The sequence below is a fragment of the Sus scrofa genome, chromosome 17 (assembly GCF_054392235.1).
Source record: "Sus scrofa isolate SSC_HxYL_T2T_F1_AM1 chromosome 17, Sscrofa_HxYL_maternal_Yorkshire_Landrace_v2.0, whole genome shotgun sequence".
NCBI lineage: Eukaryota > Metazoa > Chordata > Mammalia > Artiodactyla > Suidae > Sus > Sus scrofa.
The window spans coordinates 19,616,990-19,639,386 of NC_139399.1; the positions used below are offsets into that span (position 1 = coordinate 19,616,990).

Sequence of the window (22,397 nt, forward strand, 5' to 3'; positions counted from 1 at the left end):
CTGTTCCCCATTTTGAATTGGGTGACAACAACACCGACGGTGTGGGGAGAGCCTAAAAACTACAACTTGGCACGTGCCACCTTCACAGCGCCCCCTCCCTCCAGCACTGGTGACAAGCGCTGACTCCTGCTGGGCAGCCACCACCTTGAGCCCTGCACATGCAGTAACTTATGAACCTTCACCATAACCTTGGTGTTCAGTCCCTCCCTCTGCCCATTTCACAGAAGATGGAAAGGGGCGGCACTGGGCGGTTTGGCTCCACGTCACTGCAGGAGGTTTTCTCCGTGAGCCCAGAATCAGAACATCATCAGGATGAGGTCCCACGGGTGAAGTTTCAGAATGAAAACCAGCAAATTCTAGAGGCAGCGGAAACGGTGAACCGAAGGTACATGAGGCAGGGTCCTTCTTGGGAGGCAGAAGCCTCATCTCTGTAACTGCAGGTGGGCTTTGGGGACGCTGGGCATTGAAAAGCCCTCACCCCGGCAAGATGGCGGGAAGTGACGTCATGTTGGCGCAGGCGCAGATACTGATGCCCAGTCAGTCACTGAGTATTGAGCCTCCTCAGTCCCCCTCCTACCACCACCGAGAGCAGCACTGGGGGCAGGGGGCAGAAGGATGGCAGGAAGGGACACAGTCAAGACCTCACAGCTGCGATTTTGTGCCGTTTTGCCTTTTGCAGCAAATAGATTTTTGACGTTAAAGTGGATCTTGAAGGAAAGACACTGGCCTCCCCGTGTCCTCAGGGGAAACTTGGGAACATAGTTTACAACCTTTCTGTGGGGTGAGGCTGAATAATATGCATGCCACTCGGAGGCTGTGAGCACCCACCAGTGTGAACGGAACTCCTTCCTCAAACCCAGCACAGGAAGCTCTTGGCTCACAGCTCTGCCTCTCCTGAGCTGTGGATGTTTGCGTTGTCACTTCCCTTCCTCGGACTCAGTCTCCTTGCCACGAAATGAGCCTGAACTTGAATCTTTGTCATCTTAGGAATACAACTACATTATAGTGCGGAGTTCCAGACGCAAGTGGGGCTGGGTCAGCGGAAACAGAAACAAGGAAATTAACCAACCAGGGGTTTCCCCCGGTTTCCCTGACAATCAGTGCGGATACTTATTCAAACACAGGTAACTTTCCGTATCCAATTCATTGAGTGCTGCCCAGTTATTTAAGATCCAGTAGAAAGGAAAACTCAGCTAACTCTTTTCCTCCTGAGCAGCACTATTCTTAAAAGACAGAAATGACAACAAGCAAAGAGTCCACATCTGCTATTTTTTTTCCAAAAAATTCAAAGGGTCATGGCACCCATATTTCCCAGAGCCACTGTTTTATAAAACAGTAATTATATTTTTTTGGTATTTTTTATAGCTGCACCTGCGGCATTTGGAAGTTGCCAGGCTAGGGGTCTAATCAGAGCTGCATCTGCAATCCATGCTGCTGCAGCAGCAATGCAGGATCCTCACTTAACCCACTGAGCAAGGCCAGGGATCCAACCCGTCTCCTTGTGGACACTATGTCAGGTTCTTAACCACTGAGCCACAACAGGAACTCCAAGAATTGTATTTTGAATGACTCTGAGATCTTACTTTACCAGAGATACAGCCTAAATCATAAAAATATTGTAATATGGACAGTGTAACTTTAATGTTAAAAACATAGTTTGAATTCTAATTCTTTTTAAAAAGCCCTGTTTCCAGACTTTCCATGCTCTTACTCAACTTTACCTTGTTAATCTATCTGCAAAAGGGCTCTTTTTGAGGATAAAACAAATTACCATGGGTGACAGCAGTTTGGTAAATTTGATAAATACATACCATTCTTCAGATATTTAAAAATCGCTGTACGTGAATTTCTCCAGAAATTCCTCTCACATGCCAAATCTGTACCTGGATAGGCCTTCACTCACTTATTCACTTAAAAATAATGATTGTATCCCAAGTCATTTCTATTAAACAGGCAATCAAACAAAGCCTTTTAGGAGGTGAGCAGACTCCAAGTTTAGAAAGAGAGGGAGGGGAGTTCACTTGCCTCTTCCAGTGACTCTTGGGGAGGGTAAGACAATTCTGAGCAAACCTGCACAGTTTTGCCCCTCTTCGCTGCCCCTCATGCCACCTCTGGGGAGCCCGCGTGAACCAGAGGGCGGGAGAGAGCAGGGAAAGGTCACGGCCAGGCCACCTGCGGCCACAGTCTGGTCCGCCTTCCGGGGGGGCGGCGCGCCCACCCTGGGCCCTGCGCGCCCACCCTGGGCCCCACCCCGCACCCTCAAAGGCAGAAAGCGCCCTCAGACCCGGCCTTTCCCTCCGCCCGCGACCCCCACGGGCCACTGCCCGGCCTTCTGCACGCTTCCTCCCTGGCAGCCCCGCTCGCGCCCCTCGGGGACGCGGCCCGCCTGCAGCAGGAGCTTCCCGCGCGCCCCGCCGCCCCGCGTACCCCTCACCACGACCACCGGCCCGGCCCTCAGCGCCTCTGCTCTCCCGCCGGCGCAGCAACACCGGACACCCGACACCGGACACTCGCCCCGCCCCGCCCCGCCAGCACCTGACCCCCCCGGCGGAGGAACGCGCCGCGCGCCAGCGGGACCAGAACCCACGGGGACCATCCACCCCCGCCCGCTCGCCCGCACTCACTGGCTCCATCTGGCCCCTCCCGGCCCGCACCTGCCTGCGCGGGGCTGGGCCGCCTGATCGGGTGCCGAGGGAGGAGAAGGAGCAGTCGGCTGCACAGACACGCGGCCGCGACATGAGCCAAGCGCGTCCCCAGCCCGCCCGTCCGTTCGAACCTGCGGCCACCGGGACTGGTCCCGCCGCGCGCGTCCTGCGGACGGTGGTGAGATCCGCGGCCAGGCACCCAGGCTTCCTGGCAGGTGGGGCCTGAGCCGGCGGCGGGCGGGACTTTCTTCGCTCCGCGGGCTGAACTTCTGTTCTGGCGCCTCTGGAGCTCACTTTTTGTTGTTGTTGTTGTTGTTGTTGTTGTTGTTGTTGTTGTTGACTTTGAGAAAATTACCAAACTCTTGGGCACTTGTCCGGAGGGGTGTGGCTTTGTAGGAGGACAGGACCAAAGAGGAGAACAGCTGGAAAGATGGAGACTGGAGACAGCGGGGACGGGGAGAGAAAATGAAAGAAATCCAAAGAGAAGGGCAGAAAGAAAAGGAATGCTGAGAGCAGCGGCCAAGTCAGGTTGGGGTGGTTGCTGAAGGAGGGAGGAGCTGGCCGAGGAGGGAAAAGGAAATCTGGGAGGAAAGTTCAGTAGAAGCAGCGTGGAAACATTGGAGGGGGGCATGTTCCTTCTAGAGGAAACGTTCAGAATGTGTGCGGCAAACAGCCTGCTTTGGTGACCCCAGGGTGCAGGTGTCAGGGAGAGAGGTTATAGACTGCGATGTGGTCCTCTTCCACGCAGCCTGCCTGACTTGCTCCTTCAGAAATGAAACCTTCCCATTTCTAGGCTTCCCGTACTACAGAAGTTAGAGCCTTGGGGTAGAGGTCAGCCCTCCTGCCTAGCTATTTAAAGGCTATTCTGGAGATCCTATCTGGGGAGAATTCCTGGTTCAGTTTGGTTCCACCACTTATTAAATGAATGGCCCCTTAGGGTCTTTCTGGCTGGAGTGTCATTTGCCCCTGGCTCGCTGCTGTGGCCAGCTCTGAAGGAAGCCTAACACTTCTTGCATGGAGCAGTGGAAGAACTGTAAAGTGAGCATTTAACACATCTGAGAACCATTTAATGAACACTTGCCAGGAGCCAGGCCAGTGGTGACACTAGGGGCCTGCAGGGAACAGATGGCCAGGGCCTGCGTTGCCATCCTCCCTGCAGCACTGCCTGCTACAGCAGCTCTATGTTTTATACCTCTTTGAAATCATAAACATCAAGTAAGGACTAATCTACCCCAGGAAGGTTTGAATCCTACCCAACACCCAGACACACAATAGGTATGCAGGATGTGTTACAGTTCAAATGCTCCACATGGTAAAATTGCTCCAAAAAACATCAAGGGGCTCTGTTATGTAATTACGAGGCCCTGAATTATTTTCCTGCCCTTTGGGCCATGCTCTCAGTTGGAAACATTTCCCGACTCTGGCATCTGCAATGCGTTGTGGGGGGACTGTCGCCTTCACATGGCAGCAACACTCCTACAGAGAGTAGGTCTGGGCCACGGGCCCTTGGCAGGAGACAGGGGCTGAGCCTCTGCTTCCTGCTGGTCACTGGTGAGTCAGAGACACATAGGATGGGTGTCACCAGCACGCCTATTCAGGAGTTCCCGATGCCCACCCAGGGCAGAGTTCCAAGAAAAAAGCTAAATATCTATTTACTCTTTACTAACTTTTTAAATTAGTTTTCTGTTTGGTTTTTATTCTTCTTTTTTAGGGCTGTACCCACAGCATATGGAATTTCCCAGGCTAGGGGTTGAATCAGAGCTGCAGCTGCTGCCCTACACCACAACCACAGCAATGCCAGATCTGCGACCTACATCACAGCTTGAGGCAATGCCAGATACTTAACCCGCTCAGTGAGGCCAGGGATTGAACCCGCATCCTCATGGACACTTTGTTGGGTTCTTAATCTACTGAGCCACAATGGGAACTCCTAGTCATCTATTTGTAATGATGGATACCATGAAACAGATCGCCTACATTTTAATGAACGTATTCCCTGGCATTCCTTTTAAAATGTTGCTTAATATCTCTGCCACCAGGGTGACCATGTAAAGCCATATGGCCCAGTGTCAAGCAGAGGCCATCCCCCCCAGCTGTGAGACATAGTAGCCCCTTTGCCGCCAGGAAGCCTCAAAAGCCACTTTACACTTTTTATGGGTATTTATTTATGTTCTACAGACAATGAAGTTACCTTCAGATTTTTTTCTTTATTAAAGAAAATAGGATAAACACCAATAATGTTTTTCCTGTTGTTTTTTTATTATCAGTATCAGAAACCCCAAACACACTTTTAATTCCTAAAAAAGTAAGTTATACATTTGTCCCTCAGGGACTGTGCAGTAGATGTGAAAGAAAAAGACTAAGACATTTCAACTTTACTAAAAACTAAAATCTCAAAATAAATCTCAGTCAAGTCACCAATTATTATAAAACATATATTGAAGGGCTTCTATGTTTTCAGTTTTCTGCCAGCAGTTAGATTTGATCTTGAACTATTTTCATTCTTTTATGACTCTGTGCAAGCTTTTCATCTTCATAAATATCGAGCTAAATTATTGGTCTTTACATTCGTCTTTAAATTAATTCAAATGCAAAAAAATCAGAGTCTTATCTCTTCCTTGTTCACGTTCAGCATCAGGTTGGTTTTGAAAAGCAATGTGGTCCTACTGTACAGCACAGGGAACTGTATCCAGTCTCTGGGATAGAACATGAGGGAAGATAATATGAGAAAGGGAACATATATATATGTATGACTGGGTATACAGTGTATATATATGTATGCACTTGCTGTACAGCAGAAATTGACTCAACACTGTAAATCAACTATACCCTAATGCAAAATAATTTTTTTAAAAAAGAATCAGGGAGTTCCCGACGTGGCACAGTGGTTAACACATCCGACTAGGAACCATGAGGTTGCAGGTTCGATCCCTGGCCTTGTTCAGTGGGTTAAGGATCTGGCGTTGCCGTGAGCTGTGGTGTAGGTTGCAGACTCGGCTCAGATCCTGAGTCGAGTTGCTGTGGCTCTGGTGTAGGCCGGTGGCTACAGCTCCAATTAGACCCCTAGCCTGGGAATCTCCACATGCCGAAGGAGTGGCCCTAGAAAAGGCAAAAAGAAAAATTAAATAAATAAATAAAAAAGAATCAGATTGGTTTTTTTTTTTTTTTGGCTGTTCCCATCCCACAGCAGTGACAATGCCAGATCCTTAACCCACTGAGCCACCAGGGAGCTCCCAGAATCAGGTTTTGATCTCCTAACTTCTCTCTTACATGTCGTCTTTGCCAAAAGCACACAAATTTATTTCAGTTTTAGAAAGTTTACTGCCAGTGAGCCCCGAAGTTGTTCTCAAGCACACGATAAAATAACCTGAGGGAGAGTCAATGTTTGCCCCTTTGACCCTTCCCCAAGGGCTTCTTTGGATGAGGTTGGGCTATAGCACAAATGTCAGCGTTTCTTTAAAGCATCCAGGGGGGTCCTGATTTGTGGCCAAGGTCAAGAACCACTAAAACATGTGCAAACAAAGTTAACTGATTAAGGCAGATTTTGAAGGAGCCCTAACAGCAGCCCCTAGACTTTACTAAAATAAACACGCAGCTACACGTGCATCTTCTTGGTCACGGCCTGAAGTATGTCCCACAGCCTTCTGTGGGGATGGATGCTCCGCCAGACCCAGCTTCTCATTTAATAGGGACAGAATTAAATGCAATACTGCCGCTCAGTGTTGCTGAGTTTTGCTTTCCTCTGGGTCACTGCTTCCTGGTTGTGAAACCCAGATGTTCCCTGGGGTCTTTTTGTTGAGGACAGCCTTTGGTCTCTGGCCCAAAGACTCACTCCCACATACCACAGCCCCAGGCATTCTCAGGTCTTTCCCGGAGGAAGCTCTTAATTCTGCCCCCTGGGACTCCATAACCATCTTCCCCATTATATTCTGTTTGCCTGAAGACTTTTCTTTAACTGGAGAACATCTTTACCCTGGGGGAAAGTAAGACACTTTTGCCTCTAAACCTGTGTTTGTGTTTAAATAAGAACCAGCTTGTGGCCTCAGGGGTGAGTGCCATAGTTTGAGTTTGAAACAGAGTTGGTTTTTATTGGCAAATCAGTATTTTAACAAGGAAATATGCACAGCATCCAGTATGACGGAAGTCATGGCCAATAAAGAGAGATCAAGCTATCCACAAAAGGACAAACGAAGAGGGCAGACCCCCTCTGGGCAAAGGAGCCCATGTTCACAGGGGTTGTGCAACTACACTTGGAAGGCTCAAGGGGAGTGAACACAACATCTCTGCAGATCCTCCTTAAAAGGACTTAATGAAGGGTTCCTGCTGTGGTGCAACGGGATTGGTGCTCTCTCTGGAGTGCTGGGACACCAGTTTGATCCCCGGCCCTGCACAGCGGGTTAAGGGTCTGGCATGGCCCCAACTTAGGTCACAAGTGAGGCTCGGATCTGATCCCTGGCCCAGGAACTCCATATGTTGTGGGCAGCCAAAAAAGAAAAAAAAAAAAAAAATGATTTAGGAGTTCCCATCGTGGCGCAGTGGTTAACGAATCCGACTAGGACATGAGGTTGCGGGTTCAATCTCTGGCCTTGCTCAGTGGGTTAAGGATCAGGTGTTGCCGTGAGCTGTGGTGTAGGTTGCAGATGCGGCTTGGATCCTGTGTTGCTGTGGCTCTGGTGTAGGCCGGTGGCTACAGCTCCAATTAGACCCCTAACCTGGGAACCTCCATATGCTGTGGGAGTGGCCCTGGGAAAGGCAAAAAGACAAAGTAAATAAATAAATATATTTAAAAAAATGATTTAATGAGGATTTGTAGAGATGAGGAGCATAGAGTGTTTAGGGGTAGAAGAAATTTGGACATTATCTGGATCTCATTTTTCAGTTGAAAAAAATGGGGGGAAAGCAAGGTTAACCCTCGCAGAGACTTAGTGGTGAAAACAGAGCTAAAACAAAGTTTCTACATGCCATCTATTTATAGAGCTACTATACTATATTGAAGTATTACCTTACTGAGTTCAGGAGTAAGGATGAAGGGACCCATCACCTGTGTTTCTCTTCCAACATGAGCACCTCTGTCTGTTGATCAAGAGGCAGATGGTGGCAGTTCAAGGCCTGCCCACCGTGGGACAAAACCACCCCCAGACTCTGCTGGCTTCACTCAACATGCTCACAGAATGAGACTTGTGGGGGCCCCAAAGCGCTTTCCAGCCCACTCTGGAGGTGCAGAGCTGAGGCTGTGACCCCCTTCAGTACAACAAGCAGGTCTTGGAACCACCAATCAATTCCAAGTGTTTCCTCAGGTCAAATTCTGCCCAAAGGAGAAGGTGTAAAGAGAAGGGAAAATGAGACAAAACAGAGGAATCAACACCAGAAGAAGAAAGAGAGCAGAGGTGGACATCCAGTGGTGATGCAGTGGAAACAAATCCAACTTGTATCCATGACGACGCGGGTTCGATCCCTTACCTGACTCAGTGGGTTAAGGATCCGGCATTGCCATGGGCTGCAGTGTAAGCCTCAGATGTGACTCAGATCCCGAGTTGGTGTGGCTGTGGTGTAGGCCAGCAGCTGTCACTCCAATTTGACCCTTAGCCAGGGAACTAAGGCTGTGGGTTTGGCCCTCAAAAGCAAAGAAAGAGAACAGAGGTAATATTTTTAAATGTCTACATGACTCAGCTGACTTCCTAAGTAAGCTTTGCTTCCCTTTGGTGCTTCTCTTGGAGCCTCACATCCACGTTCCTTCTTGGTAGGGAAGGGGTTCACACATGGCAGTGAGGGAGAACCCATCTGGAATCCAGAAATTACCTTGAATCTCCGATGGAAAAGAAGGAATTTCTGGTCAGTATTGGGCTTGAAAGCATTTTGTGTGTGTGTGTTTTGCTTTGTAGCATATGGAAACTCCCAGGCTAGGGGTCGAGTTGGAGCTGCAGCTGCCAGCCTATGCCACAGCCTCAGCCCCTCGGGATCTGAGCTGTGTCTGTGACCTACACCACAGCTTGCAGCAGTACCAGATCCTTAACCCGCTGAGCCAGGCCAGGGATCGAACCCACGTCTTCATGGATACTAATTGGGTTTGTTACCAATGAACCACAACAGGAATTCCTGAAAGCACGAATTTTATTGTTAGTTCTGCTAGGCGGTGAGCAGCCCTCCTAAACTGGCTGAAGAAAACATCTAATCAAATGCCTGGAAACAAAAGAGGCTCAGATCCTACTGTTTTTTAAAAAATATTTCCTAAGTAGACTCAAGGAAGTAATATATGTCACTGCAGAGAAGACACTTAATGGTCAGATTGCAATAGTTTCCCGTCCTCTGAGCATACTCTAAATGAGCCCGACACCATATATCTTACAGATCAACATGGTAAAGCCCTTGCAAGCAGAGATTTCATTCTGTTCTCACAGCATGTTTGGTGAGACAGGCCTTTGGATGGTAATTGACAAATGAGAGCACTTGGGACCAGGGCACTTCCATGGTTAGTCTGGTCTACACAGAAGTTTGGGTGGTAGTTGACCAGGCCTGGGACTTGATCTGCCCAGCCAGCCCAAGGCCCCTTTCCCTACCTGACTGCCTCTGGCACCCTGTCATTCCCCCTGGGTGTGTAGGGTGGCTGGAGCTCTATCCCCTTATATTTGCACCCCCAGGGCCCAGCCCAGGGCATAAAATAAAGCAGATACTTAGTGCAGGTTCATTGAAGAGTGGAATGAATCTAAACTTGGGCTTGCTCTGGGAGAACCAGCACCTCCCTGAGTAGTCTGGGTAAGCTTATTTTTGGAAATTAAGGTTAAGAAGTTTTTGTTGTTGGGCGTTCCCATCGTGGCACAGTGGAAACGAATCCCACTAGGAACCATGAGCTTTCAGGTTCGATTCCCTGGCCTCGCTCAGTGGGTTAAGAATCCAGTGTCTCCATGAACTGTGGTGTAGGTGGAAGACGAGGCTTGGATCCTGCGTTGCTGTGGCTATGGCATAGACGGGCAGCTACAGCTCTGATTAAACCCCCAGCCTGGGAACTTCCACATGCCACAGATGTGTCCCTAAACAGGACAAAAAACAAACAAAAACAGAGGTTTTTGTTGTTGTTGTTTCTTTTTAGGGCCACTCCAGTGCCGTATGGAAGTTCCTGGGCTAGAGGCTGAATCGGAGCTGCACCTGAGGCCTATACCACAGCCACACTGGATCTAAGCTGGATCTATGACCCACACTGCAGCTCACGGCAACACCGGATCCTTAACCCACTGATCAAGGTCAGGTATTAAACCCGAATCCTCATGGAGGACGACGCTGGGTTCTTAACTTGCAGAGCCACAATCGGATCTCCTGATTAAGCAGTTTTGTAGCCTATGAACACATCAATATGTTTTAAGGAGTTTTCTTTTTCTTTTCTTTTCTTTTCTCTCATTTTTTTTTTTTTTTTTTTTAAGGGCTGCTCCCTAGCAGATGGAAGTTCCCAGGATAGGGGTCAAATCGGAGCTGCAGCTGCCAGCCTACACTGCAGCCACAGCACCGCTGGATCCAAGCCTCATCTTCAACCTACCCCACAGCTCATGGAGACGCCGATCCCCGACCCACTGAGTGAGGAAAGGGGTCAAATCTGCATCCTCATGGATGCTAGTCATATTATGTTTCCACTGAGCCACAACGGGAACTCCCCGAGGAGTTTTCTTAACCTCAGGAATGGCTCATGGAACTTGAATGTTCTGACTTGAGCTGCTGTTCTGTATGAAGGAAAGGGATAATCTCATGGGGATTATTATTATCCGGCCCCAGAATCCTATGCCTTATTTGGATGTTCCCTTGATGTTCTATCAGTTTTCCAACTATTATTCATTATGTGCCATGAGGGAAGACTTTTAAGCCTGCCATGTGAATGACACAGATATGAGTAGGTATTGTTTTGAAATACAGAGCATTTCTAGAACTCTGACCCAGGAGGATTGTCATTTCCATGGCTGGTCTTGAAATTTTAGGAATGTACCATCTGGAAGGATTATTCAACTGTTTCATTGCTCTGGGTTCTCCAACTAGATGATAAATCCCTTCAGATTGGCTCTTGTGCATCTTATGTGTTTTATGTCCCCCTCATGCCTCGTGGAGGACCGACTCCCAAAGAATGCAGATGCCTTGATGGATCTAGCTGTGGTCTGCAAACGCTCTCGAGAGAACATATGCTTAATTTTCATCTTGACCCCCATTAGGTGACTTCCGTGCCTTGGCTTAACCAGAGATATGACCTCATGCATAAATGTTTATGTTTTACCTTTAGATATTACTTTCTTTAGTTGATAGTTTTTACTTTGGGAAATTCAGTTTTTCATACATGCTTGTTCACTTAACTGTAAAGTATCTTATAATCCTCATGTGTAAGCAAAATATGTAATAAAGGAACATACACACAAACACAAATTTTCATCTTGACCCAATTTAAGATTGTAGTTGGAATGGAATTTTGTTTTATTAAGCTCCTCATGGTCTCTCCTAAGAGCTATGTATTTTTACAATGAAACTCTCTGTTGGTAGGGCAAAAAATGGACCCAGAATTGAGGGAGCTGCTTTGGATGTTTGCATTAAGAAGAGGAGCCACCTTCTCCTGCTTCTCTTCCTGCCTTTCCATCTCTTCCTACTCACATCCCATGTTAAAACCTACAGAGGTGGAGTTCCATATGCCTGGGAACTTCCATATGCCTCAGGTGCAGCACTGAAAAGCAAACAAAAAACAAAAACAAAAACCCGGAGTTCCCGTCCTGGCTCAGTGGTTAATGAACCCGACTAGGATCCATGAGGATGCAGGTTTGATCCCTGCCCTAGCTCGGTGGGTTAAGGATCCAGTGTTGTGGTGGGCTGTGGTGTAGATTGCAGATGCAGCTTGGATCCCACGTTGCTGTGGCTGTGGTGTAGGCCGGCAGCTATAGTTCTGATTTGATCCCCAGCCTGGGAACCTCTGTATGACCCAGGCACAGCCCTAAAAAGACCAAAGACAAAGAAACAAAAACAAACAAACAAACAAAAGAAACAAACCCTACAGGGGTGGGTTTCCATTGCTAAAGTGAAAGGGAAGTGAATGATGGCACCTGCTGATTCTTGAAACATTTAGTAAATGCCTGTTACTGAATAGAAATGTCATGAAAAGAAACAGTCCCCAATGGCAGTGAGCAAGTATCTAAGAGGGGGTTGTCGATGCTGTGAATAAGAATGATTATAATAACTTTAATAAAGGTGTAGAAAGTAAATACTACAAAGGCCATGCCATTGTGAGTGGGTCAGGAGAAAACAGATCACATCAGCCTGGAGGGGTCTGCCAACCCTGACAGCCATCATAAACGTCATCTTACATCTTCTCCTTCTTTCTATAGCTTGTAGCTAAGAGGATGCTGGAAATCTGTGCAGTTGGTGATTGCGGAGGAGTGGCGGTTGCCAGTGAGGCCGAACACATACTAAGACCTTAAGGCTCTAAAGTGTCAGAAACCTTTCCTTAATTGTGGCTCATCGGGTTAAAGACGTTGTTTCCCTGAGGACGTGGGTTCCATCCCTGGCCTCACTCAGTGGGTTAACGATCCAGCGTTGCCACAAGTTATTGTGTAAATTGCAGATGCAGCTTAGATCCTGTGTTGCTGTGGCTGTGGTGTAAGCCGGCAGCTGCAGCTCCAATTAGATGTCTGGCCTGGGAACTTCCATATGCTGAGGGTGTGGCTGTAAAAAAAAAAAGAAAGAAAAAAAATTTTTTTTTTGCTTTTTTTTTAAGGGCTCTGCCCACAGCATATGGAAGTTCGGAGGCTAAGGGTGGAATCAGAGCTAGAGCTGCCGGCCCACGCCACAGCCACAGAAATTCGGGATCCAAGCTGAATCTGCCACAGCTCGAAGCAAAGCCAGATCCCTGACCCACTGAGGAGGCCAGGGACTGAACCCACATCCTCATGGATACGAGTCAGATTTGTTTCCACTGCGCCATAAGGGGAATTCCAGTAAGAAAGAAAATTTCAATTCTCTGGTCTGATCTTTCCAGCTTGTATCAGTTATCTCTTGCTGCATAGCAAACACCCAAAACGTAGTGACATTTGCTGTCCCCCCCACCCCACCCCCCAGGCTCTGTGGATCTGTGCAAGGGAAATTCTGTTGGTCTTGCCAGGCCTCGCTCATTCGAGGGATCGTGGGCAGGCTGGGACCCAGGCCTCAGCCCACGTGCAGCCTTTCACTCTCACGGGGTCTAAATGGGTTTCTCCACAGGCAGCTGCAGCCACACATCCAGTGTCTTATAGCACATGTGCTGGTGTCCTATTGGCTGAGGCAGACTGCAAGGCCAAGTCCAGAGTCAACATAGGAGGGGCTCCACGGTGCACAGATCCTGGGAGGTGTGACTCACTGGGACCATAACCATAGCGATGAGCCACACAGCCCAGCACAGAACTCTCCAGACACTGATTGCACACCCAGGAAGCACAGGGTGTATGGGAACTTCTTCCCCAGGTCCTGATGGCTTGTTTCTGCAAATGTCTGATGCGAGTGTCTCCCAGGTTAAACCATTGCGGTGACATTTCCATGAGGATCTTTTCTTCCTTCCTCCCTCTCTTCCTTCCTTCTTTTCTTTCTTTCCTCCTTCCTTCTTTGCTTCCCTCCTCCCTCCCATCCTTTCAAGATGGGCAGTGACTTACCCATGTGAATTTAGGGAGCATTAAAGACTAGAATTCATTTCTAAAAAATTGAAGTATAGCTGATTTACAATGTTGTGTTAATTTCTGCCATACAGCAGAGTGATTCAGTCATACCTATAGAAACATTCCTTTTTTTTTTTTTTTTTTTTTTTTTTTTGTCTTTTTGCCTTTTCTAGGGCCACACCCGTGGCATATGGAGGTTCCCATGCTAGGGGTCCAATCAGAGCTGTAGTTGCTGGCCTACACCAGAGCCACAGCAACGCGGGATCTGAGCCGCATCTGCAACCTACACCACCACTCATGGCAACACCAGATCCTTAACCCACTGAGAAAGGCCAGGGACCGAACCCGCAACCTCATTATTCCTTGTTGGATTTGTTAACCACTGAGCCATGACGGGAACTCCCTAAACATTCTTTTTTATGTTATTTTCCACTATGGTTTATTACAGGATATTGAATACAGTTCTCTTTCTATACAGTGGGACCTCATTTAATGTCCACCTTATATATACTAGTTTGCATCTCTTAACCCCAAACTCCCAGTCAATCCCTCCCCTCTGGCAACCGCGTCTGTTTTCAATGTCTGTGAGCCTGTGTCTGTTCTGCAGATAGATTCGTTTGTGTTGTATTTTAGATTCTACATATAAGTGATATCATATGGTATTTGAAAGATGAGACTTCAGATTTCAGGTTAATGATCTTTGCATAAACAAACCTCAATCTAGTGCTATTTGCATAAACAACCGCCCTTCCTTTCCAGCCCCTGAGGAGGTGTGGTCTCCAGTTTAATTTACTTTAACATTTAAGGACATCTTGTCTAAAATTTATGTGGTTTTCAGTGTGTATGATTCATTTATTTGCTATTTCCTCCACTTTTCCATGCTATAAAACCCCCTGTTATTATGTCACAATTTCTCATTAATTTCATTTTTACCACGTTTAACATTAACTAGAGAGACACTACAGAGGAATGTCCCCAAACTCAGTTCCCTCCCGAGTTTATCATTAACTTTGAATTCCCTTGCTCTTGCTGGTATTCTGACCATGAGACCCTGTGGTTCAATAGTTGATCACCTTGGGTTGTTTTTCAGAAAAGAGGTGATATTCCACATCAAATAACCTCAGCATATCACCAAGAATTCAAAGCACATTTCTTATTGGCTTTATTTTTCATTAAGCCTGAGGGTTTAACGTAACAAACCACAGAGTGCCAAACAGGACATTGGGTCCTTCTCTTGAGTGCCAGTCTCCCAGTCTGTCCCCTTGGCATGCAGGGTAAGGGGGCATCTCTGGGAGGCACAGCAGCTCAGCTTGTGCTTCCAGACTCAAACCAGAAGCTCACTTGGTACCAGGGCAGGTTCCTGAGTAACTCACCTAGTCTTGGTTCTATGTATAAGGTTCAAGTCACATGCAAACAAAGCCAAACCTCTGTTCCCTTCCCTGGGAGGGCAGGTGCCAGTTCCATGAGGTGCTGTCACCTGTGGGTGGCTCTGGGCTTGGTCACCATCCCCGTTATCATCATTTACATTTTTCTCCTCACTTATCAGCAACCAGCACATTTTTATTCAGGCACAAGTACCCGTGAAAAGAAGGGAGAGGGGAAGAGGTGTGTCCAGAAAATGATGTCAGGGTCTTTCTTTCGGCTCATTTTCATGCTGTTGGAAGGAAAGGTTAGACAGGTCCACCACATTCTCCTTGGTCAGGTTGTCTTTGGAAATTTTCGTTTGAATCTGAGCACCGTCTTTTAGCGGGATGTCAGTCAGAACAAGGGAGGAATGAGTAAGTGAAATTTGGTTACAGGAATTGAGGGTGATTAGCCTGGGGGTGTGGGAACATCCGTGTTTTTTGGTTTTTTTTTTTGTTTTTTTGTCTTTTTTAGAGCCGCACTGTGGCATATAGACATTCCCACGCTAGGGGTCAAATTGGAGCTGCAGCTGTGAGCCTACACCACAGCCACAGTAACTCGGGATCCAAGCAGTGTCTGCGACCTACACCACAGCTCATGGCAACAACGGATCCTTAACCCACTGAGCGAAGCCAGGGATCAAGCCTGCACCCTCATGGATATTAGTCAGGTTCATTACCACTGAGCCACGACAGGAACTCAGGAACATCTTCCACTACCTGAAGCAGTCGTATGTACTAGAGATTCCTTGGACAAAATTAGGATGCTGAAATTTTGGGGTCAGTTATGGCCCATGACATCTCACCTCTCCTGGTAATCATCCTTTAGCAAATGAAAGCCATCAGGAAACTTACCACCACCTCACCCCGTCCTGGTCCATCCTCTTATTTATTGTTACACTGGGTTGCATAAAGCTGTGTCTTTTTGCAACCTAAATGCATTTACCTGGGAGTTTCCATTGTGGCTCAGTGGTACCCAACCAGACTAGTATCCATGAGGATGCGGGTTTGATCCCTGGCCTCGCTCAGTGAGTTAAGGATCTGGCGTTGCCATGAGCTGTGGTGTAGGTCTCAGATGTGGCTCGAATCCTGTGTTGCTGAGGCTGGTGGCTGTAGCTCCAATTCGACCCCTAGCCTGGGAGCTTCCATATGTCATGGGTGCAGCCCTAAAAAAAGGCAAAAAGCAAAACAAATAAATAAATATGTTCACCCACCCTTGCTCTTTCTGGTCTCGTGTTTCTTGCAGTAAAGCTCGGTCCACAGTGTCAGATGATTATGATGAGCTGTCCCACTTCATCCATCTCATGACGGTCACCCACTCAGCTTCCGGGCACTGCCATTCATTCACAGACTCTGAGACCCGATGCAGGGTCTTCCTCTCCATCGCCATTTCATGCCCGTTTTTGTTGAGGGTCTCATGGTCTCTTTCTGAATTTCTAACTGGTGTCCTTTCTTCCCATCCATCTCATCATTTCCAAATCCCTCCTCTCCATCACGTCATCTCCAAATCCCTCCTCTTTACCGCCACCAAAAAAGAACATATTAACCAACCGTGCTATTTCATCCCAAAGCCCATCACTGACTGAGGGGCAAGCACGCTGCCCCCAGGGGACTTTCTGCCTCTCCAGCTTCACCTCTTACTCTATGTATCTCACATGTGGAGCTTCAGCTGCACTGTCGACTTAGCTTGTCTTTTGTATTTGGCTTCTCCGTCTTTGTACATACCATCTTTTCTTACCTGGCATGGTCTTTCCTTTCTCCTTTCTCCACTGCCACCTCACCTCCTCCAAACTGCTGTCTAACTTCTCCTCCTCTTTTCAGCCTCAGCGCAGGCATCAGTTCTTCCACAAAGACCTTAGGACTTTTTGCCGCTTGGCATGCTCACATAATTCCTGTAATGCACTCCTTGAAACACTTGCTCAATCTGTTTTTTTGTTTGTTTGTTTGTTTTGTTTTTTTTTTTGGGGGGGGCTGCACCCACATATGGATGTTCCCAGGCTAGGAGTTGAATTTGAGCTATAGCTGCTGGCCTATGCCTCAGCCACAGCAACACCGCTTGAGCAGCATCTGTGACCTACACGATAGCTCAGATGGTTAACCCACTGATTGAGGCCAGGGATGGGACCTGCGACCTCACGGATACTAGTTGGGTTCATCTGCACTGAGCCACAATGGGAACTCCTCAGTCGATCTTTTATACCATCGAGGAATATTAGGTCTTTTTTTCCTATAAGGCGGTAACTTTCTGTATGGAAAAATAAGTCTCATTTCTTGTTGTAACCTCAGAACCTGGTAAGGTGTCTGACGGCTGGTAGATATTTCATTTATGTCTGAGAAATTAATGAAAGAACATATCACCTTTACAAACCCTGGAGTCAGGTTTTGGTGCCAAGGTGCTAAACTTCTCATTGTCCTCTCTCACCACCCAGATGGTGTGTGAAAAATGGCTCTACTATTTAACAATCAGTGATTAAGACTGCTGAGGCTCCCTAAACACATGTCTAAAGGTCCTTGAAAAGCTAAGTTTACACCGTTGCCCCATCAGGCAGCATGAAGACTACCCTTTTGCTAAAATTATGAAGCAACCACAACACTGATCCCTGGGCTAGGTGGATAATCAGAGCATGTCCAAGGCTGGAAGGCAAAATAAGAAGGAAGGCTGTGCCAAGTGAGAGCCAAACATCCAATGTGTTGCAACCTTTGGGCTGAAATTAGAGCAGGGGAGAGTTAAAAATTCAGTCGTTAAATTATTACAGCCTATAAATTGTACAACATAACGAAGACGATAAGGAGTTCCCTGGTGGTCCAATAATTAAGGAGCTGATGTCACAGCTGTGACTAGAGTCTTTGCTGTGGCATGGGTTAAATGTAATGAAAGGCATTTGCAATCAATTTCCAAGTTCCGACAAATATTTTGTGCATATTTAGATTAAAGAATAGATAAGGAAGTTTGGAAGATGCAAACAGTCTGGTTTTTCCAGCCCAAGACAGGATTTATCCAGTTGTCAATCTGTCTCTTTTTCTTTTCATAAATCAGGCACCTAAGGGTTTAGGGGTCAAGTGTGGAATGATTCAAGACTAGAAATTCTGGTTATTTCAGTAGGACTAGAGCTGCGTTCCTACAATTGCGTCACTTTTTTTTTCCATTCTTAAAGATAAATCTGACATCCAAAGGCAGGCCAGTCGCGTTTTGGACTGATGTGTCAGTTAATCATGTATCGGTGATAGATGAGAGTTTGCTAGAGCCTCACCAAGAACAAGGGTCTGGGGAGCTCCTGCTGTGGTACAGCGGGATCAGTGGTATCTTGGGAGCACTGTCACGTGGATGGGATCCCAGGCCCAGCACAGCAGATTAAGGATCCAGCATTGCTGCAGCTATGGCTTAGGTCCACATGTGTGGCTTGGATCTTGTCCTGGGCCCAGGAACTCCATATGCCACAAAACGGCCAAAAAAAAAAAAAAAAAAAAAAAGACCAACAAGAGTCCAGGAGGTTCTAAAGGTCATTCAGGGGTTGCCCATGGCGGCGGTGTTAGAGGAACTTCAAAACTGCCATCTTCCCAAGTCAAATGATGTCAGAGCCAGGTCCCACCACACACCTTAGCACGAGGCTGGTAGGGCAGGAGGCTTTAGAGACTGGACCCCCGGGTGGGTCTCCAGCACTTGGGGAACCTTCCCAAATCCCAAATGACCCTATCTACAGAATAGGAACAGACTCATGGACATAGAGAACAGACCTGTGGTTGCCAAGGGGGAGGGGGAGGGAAGGGGATGGACTGGGAGTTTGAGACTAGCAGGTTATAAACTATTACATTTAGAATGGATAAACAATGAGATCCTGCTGTACAGCATAGGGAACCATATCTGATCTCATGGGATAGAGCATGATGGAAGATAACATGAGAAAAAATGTATATATACATATACATATGCACACACACATATATCTGGGTCACTTTGCTGTACAGCAGAAACTGACAGAGCTTTGTAAGTCAACTGTAATAAAAAACAAAACAAAAGCAAACAAGCAAACAAAAAAAACACAAAAAAATTACATGGCAGTGGCGAGCATGTTCTAAGCACAGGGTCAGGTAGGGAACCTGTAGAAAAGCAAGAAGAGAAGGCTTCTGCCTTCATGGTTTCCGAGCACTCGGGGAAGGATGGCATTCTCCAGGTTGACGTGCCTGATTCATGGTAGATTTCTACCAGGCTCCTGAGCAAACCACCAGGATTTTGGGGGCCAAAATGCCACTCAGACTTTAGATGTCCTGGTCATCACTTCCTGTCTTAAAAGGCCTGGTGGCCACAGCAATGTCACAGGATTGATTTAAGAACTCAAAGCGCTGAGGAGGTGGTGTCTTTCCTCATCCCAGGCCCCCTCTTGTCTCCCTGCCTTGTTCTGCCTCCGCCTTCTGTCTACGTAAACTTTGAGATGGAAAAATTGACCTCAGAACTGTGGTCCCTTACCTCCATCCTGGAGGTCACCCACCTTGGGGGCCGTGTGGTTCTAGATCACGTAGCCTGAGTAGACAACGGAAAGGAAATAACACGAGTGGACAGAAATGATGTGTAAAGGGGATGCAGCAAATACTTATGCGGACACTGTCATTCCCCTCCTTTTCTTTTCTGCAGCTGCCTTTATCACTGGATGTGGTCTTGAGGAAAAGGGTCCAGAGACCACTGCCCCGTGTGGACTGGCATCTTCTTTAAGAAAAAATTGGGGGTATAACTACGTCACTTTGCTGTACAGCAGAAATTAGACCAATGGGAACAGGTGGGGAGGGATGGACAGGGGGTTTGGGATTGGCATATACACAATGAGGTATATGGAATGATTGGCCAACAGGGACCTGCTGTAGAGCACAGAGAACTCTACCCAATATTCTGTGATTATGTGGGAAAAATCTGAAAGAGAATGGGTATGTGTATATGTATGACTGAATCACTTTCCTGTACAGCAGAAATTATCATAACTTTGTAAATCAACTATACTTCAATGACTTGAAAAATAAAATAGAACAACATTGTAAATCAACTGTACTTTAGTAAAAATTAAAAAAAAATCATCAGAAAAAAAGAAATAATTCAAATAGCACTCAGTGGAAAAATAGCTTACACGGCATGTGTATTAATGTGCCCGTTACCACATGTCTGCATGTAAGTCTCTTGTTATCTCCATGTTACAGATGAGGAAACTGAGGCAGAGAAGTTACTTGCCCAAGATCACACGGCTAAAGATGTGAACAAAAACCAGTTCCAGGAGTCTCCACCGTGGCTCAGCAGAAACAACCCGATTAGTATCCATGAGGACGCTGGTTCGATCCCTGGCCTGGCTTAGTGGGTTAAGGATCTGGCATTGCTGTGAGCTGAGGTGTAGGCTGCAGACACAGCTTGGATCCCGCATGGCTGTGGCTGTGGTGTAGGCCAGCAGCTGCAGCTCCCATTCAGCACCTAGCCTGGGAACCTCCACGTGCAGCGGGTACCGCACCCCGACCAAAAAAAAGATAGAAAAGAGACTAGTTCCAGCCATTGGACTCCTAAATGTGTGTCCTTAACCGTTCCGGGTTCTGCCATCCTGGAATGAAAACAGATTGCCTTTGTCACATCCCACATTCCTCTTGAATGTGTGTCAACTGGGTTGCATCCTGAAGTATGTGTCCACGGGGACCAATTCCCCTGCCAAGAGGCACCGAGCATAACCCTGAGTCAGTCACAGTGTGAGCATCTGGCTCCAGAGCTAGCACCTTCCAGGCCAGCCCGTCTGGAAGTCAAGCTGTCCAACTGGCTTTTCAACTGACATCACACAGGGAACTAATTTTTAAGGCGTCTCTGTACTTTCCTAACTTCCTTGAAGAATGATGTTATTTAAGTGCTTATGAAACAGGCCTTGCATATTATTCTTCTTGAATTTAAATACTTAAAGACATAACTAATGAAGCACGTCAGGTTTTAGGGTCATTGTATATGGTCTTGCTTTCATAAAATGTGCTTCGTAATTTGGATTGGAGAATATTTAATCAGTATCATGTTTTTGAAAGGGAAACCAGTCTCTGAAAATCATAAACAGATTTATATCAAAATCTCCTGCTTCTTAACTTGCACAGGAGGCACGCCTGACTTAGATTGTTATTTGATTTTTTTATGCATAAATCTTGTCTCCATATCTAGATTTTAAACTCCTCAAGGACACATCAAGACAGCTGGGAACACAGTAAGTGTAATACCTAATAAATATTGTTGCAGCACTGAATAGAAGAAACACAGGAACTAATTTATCATTAAGCCTTGAATGATATAACATCAGAATTAATTTTGAAAGCAAATATTCTCCTTCATTCCCCCGGGGACCACAAGTCTCCTTTTCTATTTTTGTTTTAAAGCTAAGAATGAAAGACCCATCTTTGTGAGTATAACAGAGTAATTATGGTTAAAAAGAGATGTTTAGAAAAAAATCAGGAAATAATGTGAGTTTTTGAAAGACAGTCAATTCAATGGACAAATAGATATACTAGCTTTCTCACAGCAAAAATTAAAATAAATAAATAAAATCATCTGGGTGTATATTTGAATCGATTTTATCAGTTTTTACAAAGAGGGAAGTTTCATTTCCTTAGTTTTTAGGGTTGGAAGCTTTGAGGGTGACTGTGAAAGGTGGGCCTCTAAATGCAATCCAGTCTCTGGGCCACAGTCTTACAAAGAAGCCAAGCTCCAAATAAAATCTACACCTTCCAGCTGGAAGCATCTGCTTTTGTGTATTGTTATGGAACTCAGAACTTGGGTTTTAATTCTTATGCAGGTTAGTGATGGGAGTTCTGTTCTTAAACAGTGCTTTTCCCGTGACCATGCCCAGAGCTCAGCTTGGAAGCTGATGGCCTTGGAGGATGGAGGGCTATGGGGAGAGCAAGAGCAAAAATTTGCAAAGGCAACCTGTGTGTTCTAAGATGCCGCCCTTTAAACAGGCCCAGCGACACAGGGAGAGGAGTGAGATGGAGGCTATGTGCCAAACGGGAGCCCAAGCTTGACGGTGAGGTATGCACACTCACTCCCCTGTGCGCAAGTGCCGGATGTGGCGTGGCGGGGTGGGGTGGGGGTGGGGTGGTGTGTGGGTGAGGAGGGAGACAGCAAAGAGGCAAGTGCCAGCTAGCCCAAGAGAAGAGGCCAGACCTGCCCCAGAAGGTCTACAGAAGCTGTCTCCAGGCCTCAAGGGTTCTTATCTAAAAAAATGAGATTGCATTACCTCTCAGTTTGATAGCAATTTCAGTTTGATAGCAATTCTCAAGAACTGCTAGCTGGTAATGTGAAAGCAAGGATGTACTGGAAAGAAGCTGGGGTGCATAGGATCCAAAGACTGGGAACCAGCAGGGAGCAGAAGCTGGGAAGCTGGACCCATGGACCTTCCCTCTAGAACACTGCTGTGCCCAAGTCAGCCTAAAAAGCTCTGTGTGCGTCGCAGCCATAAGCGCCTTCTCTTCAAATGCCCCTCCCCCCAAAACTCTGTGTCTCCCAACCTGAAATTTTCAATTTCCGGGAGAAACATCAGATTAGCCCAGGGTGGGTCAGCTGTCCACGCCTGGCTTAGTCACCTATGATCAGGGATACGGGATCTCAGGAGCACAGACAGAGCTGCAGGGTTCTACCCTGTGTCATGGGAGGGATCGGAGGGAAGAAATTTTTTTTTTTTTTTTTTTTTTTTGCTTTTTAGGGCTGC

The 22,397-nt window shown here is 46.9% G+C and overlaps 1 protein-coding gene across 13 annotated transcripts in view; it reads right to left on the minus strand.

The window, feature by feature from the left end:
* The window catches only part of SH2D4A (SH2 domain containing 4A), a 79,977-nt gene extending 77,132 nt beyond the window's left edge, over positions 1-2,845 (minus strand). For 2 of the 13 annotated variants that reach the window (XM_085004376.1, XM_085004371.1), the window contains exon 1: positions 2,777-2,845. The gene's annotated coding sequence lies outside the window, so the exon portion shown is untranslated. Of the gene's footprint in view, positions 1-478; positions 595-828; positions 1,032-1,811; positions 1,936-2,427; positions 2,472-2,624 lie in introns of those variants that run through there. The other 11 variants (XM_085004368.1, XM_085004366.1, XM_085004367.1 and 8 more) reach the window with 7 other exon arrangements.
* Between the last annotated feature and the right edge of the window lie 19,552 nt (positions 2,846-22,397).